Source organism: Hoplias malabaricus, chromosome 5 (assembly GCF_029633855.1).
Source record: "Hoplias malabaricus isolate fHopMal1 chromosome 5, fHopMal1.hap1, whole genome shotgun sequence".
In the NCBI taxonomy this organism is placed as follows: Eukaryota; Metazoa; Chordata; class Actinopteri; order Characiformes; family Erythrinidae; genus Hoplias; species Hoplias malabaricus.
In genome coordinates, this window is record NC_089804.1 from 396,513 (window position 1) to 409,263 (window position 12,751).

The 12,751-nt window shown below is 45.2% G+C and overlaps 2 long non-coding RNA genes across 3 annotated transcripts; one reads left to right on the forward strand and one right to left on the reverse strand.

Moving 5' to 3' along the window:
* Positions 1-1,284: 1,284 nt before the first annotated feature.
* On the reverse strand, positions 1,285-2,947 carry LOC136697913 (uncharacterized). 2 transcript variants are annotated; one of them, XR_010802760.1, is made up of 4 exons: positions 2,830-2,947; positions 2,250-2,312; positions 1,915-2,072; positions 1,285-1,511 (listed from the first exon to the last, which is right to left on the reverse strand). It is a non-coding gene; the product is annotated as an uncharacterized lncRNA (long non-coding RNA). The 2 variants fall into 2 exon arrangements; XR_010802759.1 differs by lacking the exon at positions 2,830-2,947 and having other exon boundaries at positions 2,250-2,399.
* A 7,847-nt stretch (positions 2,948-10,794) lies between these two features.
* On the forward strand, positions 10,795-11,884 carry LOC136696095 (uncharacterized). Its single transcript, XR_010802567.1, has 3 exons — positions 10,795-10,879; positions 11,120-11,195; positions 11,377-11,884. It is a non-coding gene; the product is annotated as an uncharacterized lncRNA (long non-coding RNA).
* Positions 11,885-12,751: the final 867 nt, after the last annotated feature.

Below are 12,751 nucleotides of genomic sequence, written 5' to 3' on the forward strand. Positions count from 1 at the left end.
ACTCCAGCAGCAACTGTAGCAGCAACTCTGAAAATGAATAAAACACAAATAAAGTTGATTAATTTAGCTCCAGAAATAATTAAGGGAAATAATGCAACAAATCAGGTTACTGCTTTAGCTGTGTCATCAAAGGAGATGAATGCTGCTACATTGCTGACGACAAATTGTATTTCTATCATGTCTGTATCTCTAATAAATGAGAAAGAAAAGGATGACCTTTGTAAATGAAAAAACAACATCAGTGTCACCTATAAATGTTGTAAAAGTAACGCAGACTCCTGAAATAAATTAGTTACAATTGCAGAAGGAAGTACACACAACTCAGAAGCCTATGCAAAAAATAGAGCATAATGTTGATAAGAGTTTTCTGAAGCTAACAAACAGATGCACGTGTATTGGTATCAACTCAGGTAATTGTTAGAAGCACAAAAGGAGTTATTTGACTTTGGACATCTGAAGAAATGACTGTTCATTACCATGCATTACAGAAAAGAGAAGCAAATTGGAAAGCATATGTGTTTGATTCTTCAATGTTACAAATCACAGACCCATGGGCAGTTAGAAATATATGGTTTTAGCACATTACTCATTCAGTAAGAATGAGTAGGAAGTTGACCGGTCCATGTGTGGTGAAAGTTCCAACACCAGGTACATGGCCATCAATTTTAGAGACAGTAGCTGAACCACTGCATGCAATATGTACTATCTTGGTTGTGACATCAGCAAAAATCAACTTTGAGACTACCATCTATTTAAGAGTGTCATGTGCTGCTTAAGTTTTGTTACTGACAGGAATTAAAGGGGCACTGATTCTCTCGTATCAAGGAATAATACTGTTACGGACGCTGCAGTTAGGATCTGTTGCCTCGTGGCCAGAGTCAATCTAGTCCAACATTGTTTTATTGTAAAATGACTTTGGCCTGCTGCACAATATGGTTCTGATTCTCCCTTTAATAGATACACAAGTTACTCTCTGCGACATGGTCTTGTGTACATTGCTTGGTCCCAGTAGATTTCAAGGTAGGTCTGCGGTAACAAAATCTACACCTTACTGCAGAAATAGAGTGAGGAATAGCTCTAAACTAATCACTTGTGACCTGAGCCAGTGCTGACCCCTGCTGGAGAGGAGTTGGGGTGTAGGTGTGGTCCTGGTGCAGTTTGTATTAATGGAGTGTGGAACAGCAATCCACTCAACTGAAATTAACCCCCAACAAATCCTGTGCTCCTGTTTTCAAAAATCTGGAACTCCCAGAGTTACACTGGGAGGAGACACTCAGCTGCACATTGGAGTCTTCACTGCTAGAACACCCTGGGATTAAATAATTTCCTCCACCTGAAGGGAAACTGAAAACCCAGGACCTGATTTATCATTCACTGAGGAACACAAGGGCAGGGACGTCTCTCAGGGAAAATAACATTTTATTGAGAAGCACGGCAGGGAGGTGGAGCAGCTGGAGTCCATGAGCTCATGCACAAACTTCACACCACAGTTCTTCAGACAGCCACAACCTCTGCAACAGAACAAGACACAGCTTTAGGACCTCACTCCTCCAGCAGAAATCAGCCTCCACATTACATTAGGTTCTCTCTCCCAGACCTGGAGTACCCTTCTACCCTGCACTAGACTGGAACATCTCAGGGGGAACCTCCTGAAACCAAGTCCACCTTCAGAAACAGATCAGAGCTCAGTTCAGGAAGAACCCCCACTGAGATCACTCCACAGTCCCTCCATCTGAGAGAAGAGCTGAAGTGAGGGTCAGCAGTGCTGGAGGAGACCACCCCAGTACTGACCAGACCCTCAGAGGAGGGTCACTACCACCACACTCCTCTCCCTCTCCTCCAGCAGTGAACCCCACTCAGATCCCTCTCCTTCACCTGGACCTCAGTGTTTCAGAGTGGGATTAGGATCAGAACCTTGCTTTGAGTCTGGAAATCTTTTCACTGCTTCCACTTCTGATTCAACAATAAAACCCTGCTCCCAGTCTGGAGATTCTCTCACTGCTTCTTGTCCAGCACCAGAACCTGAACCATCAGTTTATCTCTCCCACAGCTCCTCACAGAACCATGGGCTCCTGGACACAACACACCTCATTACACAGGGTCAGACAAACACCAGACACCGAGAATCAGCAGGACATCCTTAACATGCCACAGCTGCACAGTTTAGCACCCCCTAGTGTCCCAATGTGGTTCTGTTGCAACATTTACACAGAGACAGACCCTTTAACCAATAAGATCTAATAACTCACCTCTTTTGCTCCTGATCACTTTCCACAACTGCAGCCCCTCGGCTCGCACCTGCTCAGACCCAGCTGGAAAACACAGCAGTGCAGAGAGACACAGACATGAGGACAGGAGCGTAACACTAGTTACACATGTACTCACTCACTTACTCACAAATACACAAATACATACACACACGTTGCCATGTCAGGTGTGCTTTATTGCCTTCATTGTGCCGGCAAACAAAAGAACTACATTACCCATAACCCCCCTGGCACATGTCACAGTGTGTGTGTGTGTAAACTGTAAAAATGTTTAGTCAATTTTAAGTAACAGGTTTATTTTCAAGACGTTTCTGTACAAAGAGTGCCCTCAGAATCTGTCCAGCTTTAATCCTCCTCTCAGTGTGGGACAATATCCTCCTGGTATTTATCAAAACTATCAAAAGGTTTGTACTTATAGTTGTGAAAAACCTGGTTGTAGCCTTGAATCCTGTTTAGAATTGATTAAAGAATTAATAGATTAAAGACTAAAAACTAAATATCTATTTTGAAAAAAACAATTTTCAAACTTAATCCAACTAGACTTTTAAATCTGTTCCAATACCTTCATAAAAGCAGCTGCTGAAGAATTAAAGACAGCAATTAAAAAGAAAAGGGAGGCAGTGTGGAGAGAGCACCCCCTGCAGGAGTCTGCTGACTGTGTGTGTTCTCCAGCAGGGGGCGCTGTGTGTCTGATTAATGAAGTCCACCTGAGGCCCATCAGTGCTGATATTTAACTGCGCTCCTGAGGAAGGTTCTTCAGTGTGTTCTTCAGGTTCTCATTATGGTTCAGTATAAGCTCTTGGTGGTGGCTCTTCTTTTGGCCTTCGTCTCTCACTGTAAGTCCACACCCTTCAGAGCCCATGTCTTTAGAAAGAAAAAGAGAGGGTGGTCCACCCTTCAGTTCCTGTTCTGAGAGAAGCTGGAGGTTCTGAGTAGTTCCACCACAGCTCTCTCTCAGAATCAGAGAAGGTTAGATACCTGTTTCTCAGCAGCTGGGGGTCTGTCTCTCAGCTGGGGGGCTTCTCTCCTAGTGTTACGCTCCTGTCCTCATGTCTGTGTCTCTCTGCAGTGCTGTGTTTTCCAGCTGGGTCTGAGCAGGTGCGAGCCGAGGGGCTGCAGTTGTCGAGAGTGATCAGGAGCTACAGAGGTGAGTTATTAGATCTTATTGGTTAAAGGGTCTGTCTCTGTAAATGTTGCAACAGAACCACATTGGGACACTAGGGGGTGCTAAACTGTGCAGCTGTGGCATGTTAAGGATGTCCTGCTGATTCTTGGTGTCTGTTTGTTTGACTTTGCTGACCCTGTGTAATGCGAGGTGTGTTGTGTCCAGGAGCCCGTAGTTCTGTGGAGGAGCTGTGGGAGAAATGGACTGATGCTTCTGGTGCTGGACAGGAAGAAGTGAAAGAATCTCCAGACTCCGAGCAAGATTCTGATGTTGAAGGAAAAGTGAAAGCGGTGACAGAATCTCCAGACTCCGAGCAAGGTTCTGATCCTTATCCCACTCTAAAACATTGAGGTCCAGGTGAAGGAGAGGGATCTGAGTGGGGTTCACTGCTGGAGGAGAGGGAATGGAGTGTGGTGGTAATGACCCTCCTCTGAGGGTCTGGTCAGTACTGGGGTGGTCTCCTCCAGCGCTGCTGACCCTCACTTCAGCTCTTCTCTCAGATGGAGGGAATGTGGAGTGATCTCAGTGGGGGATCTTCCTGAACTGAGCTCTGATCTGTTTCTGAAGATGGACTTGGTTTCAGGAGGTTTCCCCTGAGATGTTCCAGTCTAGTGCAGGGTAGGAGGGTACTCCAGGTCTGGGAGGGAGAAGCTAATGTAATTTGGAGGCTGATTTCTGCTGGAGAAGTGAGATCCTAAAGCTGTGTCTTGTTCCGTTGCAGAGTTCGTCTGAAGAACTGTGGTGTGAAGTTTGTGCATGAGCTCATGGACTCCAGCTGCTCCATCTCCCTGCTGTGCTTCTCAATAAACTTTATATTCCCTGACAGACGTCTCTGTGGTGTCTTTACTGAAGTGTCCATTGGTTGTGCTGAGTTTAATAAATCGGGCTAAACTCCTGATCCTGACTTCAGGGAGAGGAGCTATGGCTATTCTACTTCTCCCAGGAGTTCTACTCCTGACCTCACTTCTCAAAAGAAAATGCTGACAGTCCTTAATTTCTGTGTGTGTTCAAACCTGGAGTCCTTTAACCAGAGAACTTGAACCCTACTGAGCATAGTGTAACAGGCTGGCTTTTGGTAAGCTAGATATACTGAGCCCAGTGCAACATTGTTTGAGTGACCAATGTAGTAAAGAGCAAGCTCATAGCTGCACCAACTTTCAGTGCCAGGGGATGGCACTGGGCTCAGGTTACCGTCAAAATTGAGTTTGATCAATGTTTGAACAATGCCTCTCACAAGCTACAGATTAAAGCAGCAAGCTGTATTCTCTGGGTCCTCAGTTACAGCATTTAGCAGATGCTCTTATACAGGGTAACTCACACATGCTTATTGTTCAGGCAATGTGTAACTTCACTCGTACAAATGGAGTCCAGACTCCCTGAGCGCAGACATTTTTCAAAACAAGGGCCAGTGCTGATGTACATTTAATGTCCACATGCATGTTAAGTTTGCAGTACAAGGAATGACATTGAATTTGTGCCTACACAGGGGTTTTGTTTCTGCGAGAATGGGATGTTGGGGTAAGCTTTTTTTTTTATTTTTTTATTATTTTTTTTTTTTTCTACTGGAGGTGGCAGGACAGGACGTTCTTACAAGTTCTCTTTACTACAAGAGGAAATAAAGTAAACAAAAGCCATAACATTGACCTCATGTAGACAAACCATCCTATAAGTTGAGGATGGGGTGAAAATGTCAAGTGGTCGACTGGGGCTCATTAAGATGCTGTTCTTTTCATTGTAATCAACCTGATTATTTGCAACAAAAGAATGGTGTTGGTGTAGAAGTCATTTTCAGCATCATCTTCACAATACTGAGAATGAAGAAGAATTTTGGTGACGAAGGTGGGAATCGAGTTGTGGCTTTGAACATCTGACCACTCCTTGATACGGATTCCCACATAAAGCCGGCAAATAAAAGGTGAGAATTTCACAAATTTGAGTTCTGGTTGTATGTTCAGCCCAAATCAGTTGGAACGGTTGACAGATGAATTAATACATAAAGAGCAGGAGACTGAAACACTCAGAATATTCAGCTTAGTGGGTGTGGATGTTGTAAAAAACTTCCAGAGTCGTTTGTAGCGGGCCGGAAGGCGCTACAAATGTGGAAGGGAGAAGCAGATAAAAGAATTCAGAAAAAGAACAGAAATGCAAAGAAGAGAGAAGTTAATGGGTATGTTAAATCAAATGTGTGTGCTATTTCACCAATATCTAACGATTGTGCAAATGTTTGTGCTGTCTGAGCTGTTCTTCTATGTATGCCTGTGCCTTTTCTGGCCCTTCCACCCCCTCCTGAGTACGGCCTATATCCGAAGATCAACTGGGACCTGGACGTGAATCCACATTGCCCAGCGCAGGCCTCAGCACCTCCTCTACCTCCACATTCACCTGCACTCCCTCCAGCTGCCGAGACACAACCAACCGCTCAACAACAGCTGCAGATTCCGCCAAGGGACCCTCCCATCCAAGCAGCATGAGAGAAGTGTGAAGGAGGACGAGACTGAGGAGGAAGAAGGGCCACAGTTCCCAGGCTCTCTCCCTCCAGACACACCTGAGAGTCTCACAGAGCCAAGCGTAAAGCCCAAAGCCAGAAAAAAGGAGATTGCGCCACTAAGCATGAAACTCCGCTCCAGGGACAACGACGAAGAGTACGGGATTCCCGGCCATGAACCAGTTTAGCACGCCGATGCTTGAGGTTCCGATGGGTGAGACCATCGGACAGGTGTTCAGACCATGAACTTTTGCTGAGATCAAAGAGGTGGCCGCTTCTCTCCCCGAGGTCACAGATGGGGGAGAGGAATTCTGCAAACGCTTAAAACAATTATGTGAGACTTTCCGTCTGAGCCTACATGAGCTGGGAAGAATGCTGGCTGTCCGGATGGGAGTTGACTGGACGAGAGTGCAAGGAGATCATGACTGGAGTGGACATTCAACCCAGCAGGACAGAGTTGGGTCAGGTGTATCTCACCAAATTTGATGCATTGTGTGAACACATCAAAAGGGAGGTATCCGCGCCAATATGACCCGCGAAAAATTGCAGAGTGCAAACAACAACCAGGCGAATCTGCACGGTCCTTCCTTTCCCGCCTCCTGGAAGGAAACACGGAGGCAGCAGACCACCAACGGAGGACTGGGAAACTGCGGACATAACAGCCTGGGAAAGTCAGCTGAAATATCACTTTGTGTGTGGATTATGCCCAGATCTACGCACCTGTGTTGAAACCAACTGTTTAGATGTGGACGTGAGCCGATTGAAAGAGGTGGAAAAGTATGCAGAGCATGCCGAAAAAGGCAAGAGAGAAAAACAATGAGAAAAGGAGTGCAACTGGTTGATGCACAGCTGGCATTGTGGAATCAGGCATCGGACCACAATCAAAGAGGTGAGGGATGGCGCGGAGGCCGAGGCAGGGGACGAGGACGCGGAAGAGGCTATGGCAACGCTGGTGGAGGTGCAGGGTGTTTCATCTGTGAAAGCCCTGATCACTTTATAAAGGACTGTCCCAACAGACATGGAGACCAGAGACAAGCCCTGCAAGCAATGGAGCCTTCCGACTGAGAGGAGGCCTTGGGGGTGGAGGAGCTGGGCGGGGAGGAAGTGCCTGGACGAACATCAGAAACGATAAGTGAACAACTTTTATTATTAACTCAAACTAATGCTTACACAGCCATGCCTAGAAGAACCATGACAGTGGCAGGGAGAGAGCTGAGTTTTTTAGTTGATTCAGGGGCCACTACATCCACTCTTGGAGCTTCACACTTCCCCGAAAAGCCTCAGCTTACACAGAAAGCAATAACATCAATTGGTGCATCAGGTACCAAAACATCAGAATTTGTCACAGAACCTTTAAAGTGTTCTTTACAAACAGGGGAAACTTTCTCACATGCATTTTTGTTTTCAGAAGTGTGTCCAAAAAGCGATTACCGACCAAAAAAATGTCAGTATCCTCTAGAGAGTATCACCCCGGTATTTGACTCACTCGTTGAGGCTGGGGTGATCATTCCGTGTCCTGAATCTCCGGTCCGAACTCGACCGGAATGATTATTGAAATAAATACGCGGTCCGGGGGAATCTGAGGAATGGAGGTTTGTACAGGTTTTACAAACTGTAAACTCTGCCATTCACCCGCGTGCGCCAGAGGTTCCAAATCCACACACAATCCTATCACAGGTACCTGCAAATAGTACTCATTTTTCTGTAATTGATCTAGCAAATGCATTTTTTAGCATTCCGGTTCATCCTGAAAGCCAATACTGGTTTGCTTTTTCACTTAAGGGTAAATTGTGGACATGGACACGCCTGCCCCAGGGGTACGCGGAGTCTCCAACCATGTTTAATGCAGCCCTTAAGGCTGATTTGGAAGATTTTGTTTTCCCGGGGGGAAGTGCACTTGTATAATATGTTGATGATTTGTTGGTTTGTTCACCTAATGCAGAGACATGCAGAGAAGGCACAATAGCACTGTTGTGTTTCTTAGCAGAGAGGGGACACAAAGTCAGTCAGAAAAAACTTCAATTTGTCCAACAACAAGTGTCTTATTTAGGTCATGACATATCTGCAGGGAGGAAATCACTGTCCTCCTCACATGTGCAGGCAGTTTGCCAAATTCCAAAACCGGTGACTAAAAGGCAGCTGATGAGTTTTCTGGGTATGACATCGTACTGTAGACAGTGGTGTAAGAAATTACAGCATGGACCCAAATGTGACTGGCTTAACTTGCTGCAATCAACAATATTAATATCATAACAAATGTTCCAAACCAGTGTGTCTTCCTAGAGATAGATTGACCATTTGGTATATTTAGTATATAAACAGGCAAAGCAGGAAGGGCCACAACAGCTCTCACTGTGGGACCAGAAGACCTAATCAATATCAAAGGAAGTTTATTCCTTGTATGAGTAATCAACAACCACCACAGACAAAGTGAACTAGTCTAGACATGAAGGTGATAGAACTCAATACACATTAAGTTCCTCACAGATGACAGGGTTCCATGTGTATTGTGTTCCTTAGGAGGAGCTGAGATGGAAGGCGGTATTGTCTAACTATATAAGCTGTGTTTTTCTATTACTCAAGGTTCAATCTAGCTCCGCTGAACCCATGGTACATCTTTGTATCTTGCAACTGCTTACTGTAATAAAGGTTTTCCATTTTTCATCAATTTTTGAGAGACATCCCATTTTTTCCTACAACTAGTTACTATTACAGTAAGCAGTTGCAAGATACAAAGATGTACCATGGGTTCAGCGGAGCTAGATTGAACCTTGAGTAATAGAAAAACACAGCTTATATAGTTTGACAATACCGCCTTCCATCTCAGCTCCTCCTAAGGAACACAATACACATGGAACCCTGTCATCTGTGAGGAACTTAATGTGTATTGAGTTCTATCACCTTCATGTCTAGACTAGTTCACGTTGTCTGTGGTGGTTGTTGATTACTCAGTAATAAACTTCCTTTGATATTGATTAGGTCTTCTGGTCCCACAGTGAGAGCTGTTGTGGCTCTTCCTGCTTTGCCTGTTTATATACTAAATATGCCAAATGGTCAATCTATCTCTAGGAAGACACACTGGTTTGGAACATTTGTTATGATATTAATATTGTTGATTGCAGCAAGTTAAGTCAGTCACATTTGGGTCCATGCTGTAATTTCTTACAGTGGATTCTAAATTATGCAGAGCGAGAGGCACCATTATCTGCTCTAATTCATGGGAAAGGATTATCCACTCATGACAAATTTGAATGGACTCCTGAAGCTGATTTTGCTTTCACAGATTTGAAAACTGCTTTAACACAAACACCTACTTTGGGTTTACCAGATCCTAACAAACTTTTCTTTCAAACAGTGGACGAGAAAAATGGTTTCATGACTTCTGTGTTGCTGCAAGAGCATGGGGGTCATAAGCGCCCAGTGGCGTTTTTTTCTAGCAAACTTTGTTCTGTAGCACGGGGTTTGCCTAAGTGTCTGTGTGCAGTAGCAGCAGCAGAGAGAGCAGTTTTAGCTTCCCGAGATCTTGTGTGTTACAACCCTCTGACATTGTTGGTTCCACATGCAGTTTCAATGATTTTGTTGGAGCAGAAAACATCTCACTTGTCAGCAGCGAGGTGGTTGCGGTATCATGTTATGCTGCTCGAATCACCCAATGTCACAATTCAGTGTTGTACCATTTTTAAATCCAGCAACTTTGCTCCCTACATCAGATGATGGAGAACCTCATGACTGTTTAGCAGCCATTTCACAGCTGTGTTCTACCAGGCCTGATTTAACTGATGTTCCAATTCATAACACTGATCTCTATTTGTATGTGGACGGATCTGTGTCTCGCGATGACTGCGAAAAAAAGAGTGGGATTTGCTGTTGTGACCTTGCATGAGTGTTTGTGTTCTGGCAGGCATTCAAGTTCTTTATCAGCACAGGCAGCAGAATTGGTGGCTCTCACAGAAGCATGCAAACTGGCTGAGGGTAAGACTGTAAATATTTGGACTGACTCCAAATATGCATATTCCTGTGTGTTTGATTTTGGAATGATATGGTCCTACAGAAATTTGACATCCACATGGAAACACATTGCACATCACACATTGGTGGCAGCATTATTAAAAGCACTCATGTTACCAAAAGCTGTTGCTGTGATTAAATGCCAGGCTCACACAAAAGACACTTCAGAAGTGGCACGAGGAAATGCTTTTGCAGATGAAGCAACGAAAAAAAAGCAGCTGGTAATGACCTAATGTTTTCTCTTTCAGCAGCAGACGCAAACCTACTCCTGTGTCAAATTTCCACCTTAAAACTGGAGGCACTGTGCACCACACCCAGAGACCCACCGGTTTTAACAAAACATCAGTCAACACGACTTTACCTGGTCCTGGACGCATTGTCACATTGATAAACAACCACCTCCTAAAGTGACCGATAATTAACCCCAGAAGCACCATGAGCAGTTTGAGTCAGAATTGTTGAGTTTAACCCTAAGCTTAGGTTTCTGTCCCCCTCAGTAACTGAGGTCCACTGAGCTCCAATTATCTGAACAACCTCAGTTCTGTTGTACTACGACCAGCTCTGGGGTTAGCTTATCCAGCCAAAAGTAATGTGGGGTGTATACACCACAAAGCAGGGTCTGGTAGCCAGCCAATGTAAGCCCAAACATCTTCACCAACTTCAGGAGAACATTACATATCTGAAAAGAAGAATCCTGTGTTGTTAAAAAGAAAAGGGAGGCAGTGTGGAGAGAGCACCCCCTGCAGGAGTCTGCTGACTGTGTGTTCTCCAGCAGGGGGCGCTGTGTGTCTGATTACTGAAGTCCACTTGAGGCCCATCAGTGCTGGTATTTAACTGCGCTCCTGAGGAAGGTTCTTCAGTGTGTTTCTGCTGCTCTGTGGGTTCTTCAGAATCTCATTATGGTTCAGTATAAGCTCTTGGTGGTGGCTCTTCTTTTGGTCCTCGTCTCTCACGGTAAGTCCACATCCTTCAAAGCCCATGTGTTTAGCTTCTCTCAGAACAGGAACCGAATGGTGGACCACCCTCTCCTTCTCTTTCTAGAGTTTCTGAACAGTTCCACCACAGATTTTTCTCTCTCAGAACCGGAGGAGGTTAGACCCCTGTTACTCAGCAGCTTGGGGTCTGTCTCTCAGCGCTGGGAGGGCTTCTCTTCTAGTGTTACACTCCTGTCCTCATGTCTGTTTCTCTCTGCAGTGCTGATTTCCAGCTGAGTTTGAGCAGGTGCGAGCCGAGGGGCTGCAGTTGTCGAGAGTGATGAGAAGCTACAGAGGTGAGTTATTAGATCTTATTGGTTAAAGGGTCTGTCTCTGTAAATGCTGCAGTAGAACCACAGTGGGACACTAGGGGTGCTAAACTGTGCAGCTGTGGCATGTTAAGGATGTCCTGCTGATTCTGTGTCTGGTGTTTGTCTGACTCTGCTGACCCTGTATAATGAGGTGGGTTGTGTCCAGGAGCCCGTTCTGTGGAGAAGCTGTGGGAGAGATGGACTGATGGTTCAGGTTCTGGACAAGTAGTGACAGAATCTCTTGACTGGGAGGAGGTTTTTGTTGAATCAGAAGTGGAAGCAGTGACAGAATCTCCAGACTCAGAGCAAGGGTCTGATCCTAATCCCACTCTAAAACATTGAGGTCCAGGTGAAGGAGAGGGATCTAAGTGGGGGTCACTGCTGGAGGAGAGGGAGAGGAGTATGGTGGTAGTGACCCTCCTGAGGGTCTGGTCAGTACTGGAGTGGTCTCCTCCAGTGCTGCTGACCCTCACTTCAGCTCTTCTGAGCTTCTTCAGGGACTGTGGAGTGATCTCAGTGGGGGGGATCTTCTTGAACTGAGCTCTGATTTGTTTCTGAAGGTGGACTTGGTTTCAGGCGATTCCCCTTGAGATGTTCCAGTCTAGTGGAGGGTACTCCAGGTCTGGGAGAGAGAACCTAATGTAATGTGGAGGCTGGTGTCTGCTAGAGGAGTGAGGTCCTAAAGCTGTCTTGTTCTGATGCAGAGGTCGTCTGAAGAATTGTGGTGTGAAGTTTGTGCATGAGCTCATGGACTCCAGCTGCTCCATCTCCCTGCTGTGCTTCTCAATAAACTTTATTTTCCCTGAGAGATGTCTCTGTCCTTGTGTTCATCAGTGAATGATAAATAAGCTCCTGGGTTCAGTTTCCCTTCAGGTGGAGGATTTATTAAATCCCAGGTTGTTTAAAGCTGCAGTGAAGACTCCAATGTGTGGCTGAGTGTCTCCTCACAGTGTAACTCTGGGAGCTACTCCAGTTGCTGGTTTCTGTTGAGCAGCGGGTCTGGCTCATGCCTGTATCAGTCGTGATAAATCATGGCTGTGTCAGATGTTTAGCTTCATGGCTAGTTATCCAGTGGTAATTCAAGTGACACACGTTGCTGCAGTCATCCTGGATTTTTGTGAGTTTGCTGCTGTGGAGGGAGGGGTGTGTAGTATGTTGGTTTTATGGGTTTGCTCTTCACTGTGGTAGATGACTTCTGTCTCTTTCAGAGATGTGCTACAGTTCCAAAATGGAACTATAAAACTGTGCACTACTCTGTAAAGCTTACACTGTAGTTTAACTCCAGCCCAACTCTTTATTCTGAAATGAATTTGTTCATCGCCCCCAGAAAACGCGTGTGTCAGAACTGAAGAAGTCTGTTTTCATCTATGGCAGTGTTTATGTAGTGTATTACTTAATTCATCCAGCAGAGGGAAGATCCTCATCTCTCTGCACTTCCCCACCCCTTCACTTTAAGAAAAAAAAGGGCCTTGGTGTGTGTTGTCAGTGTGAGCAGACGAAGTTAAACTGTGGACTAACTTTAGAAGTTGAATTCTGGTTTT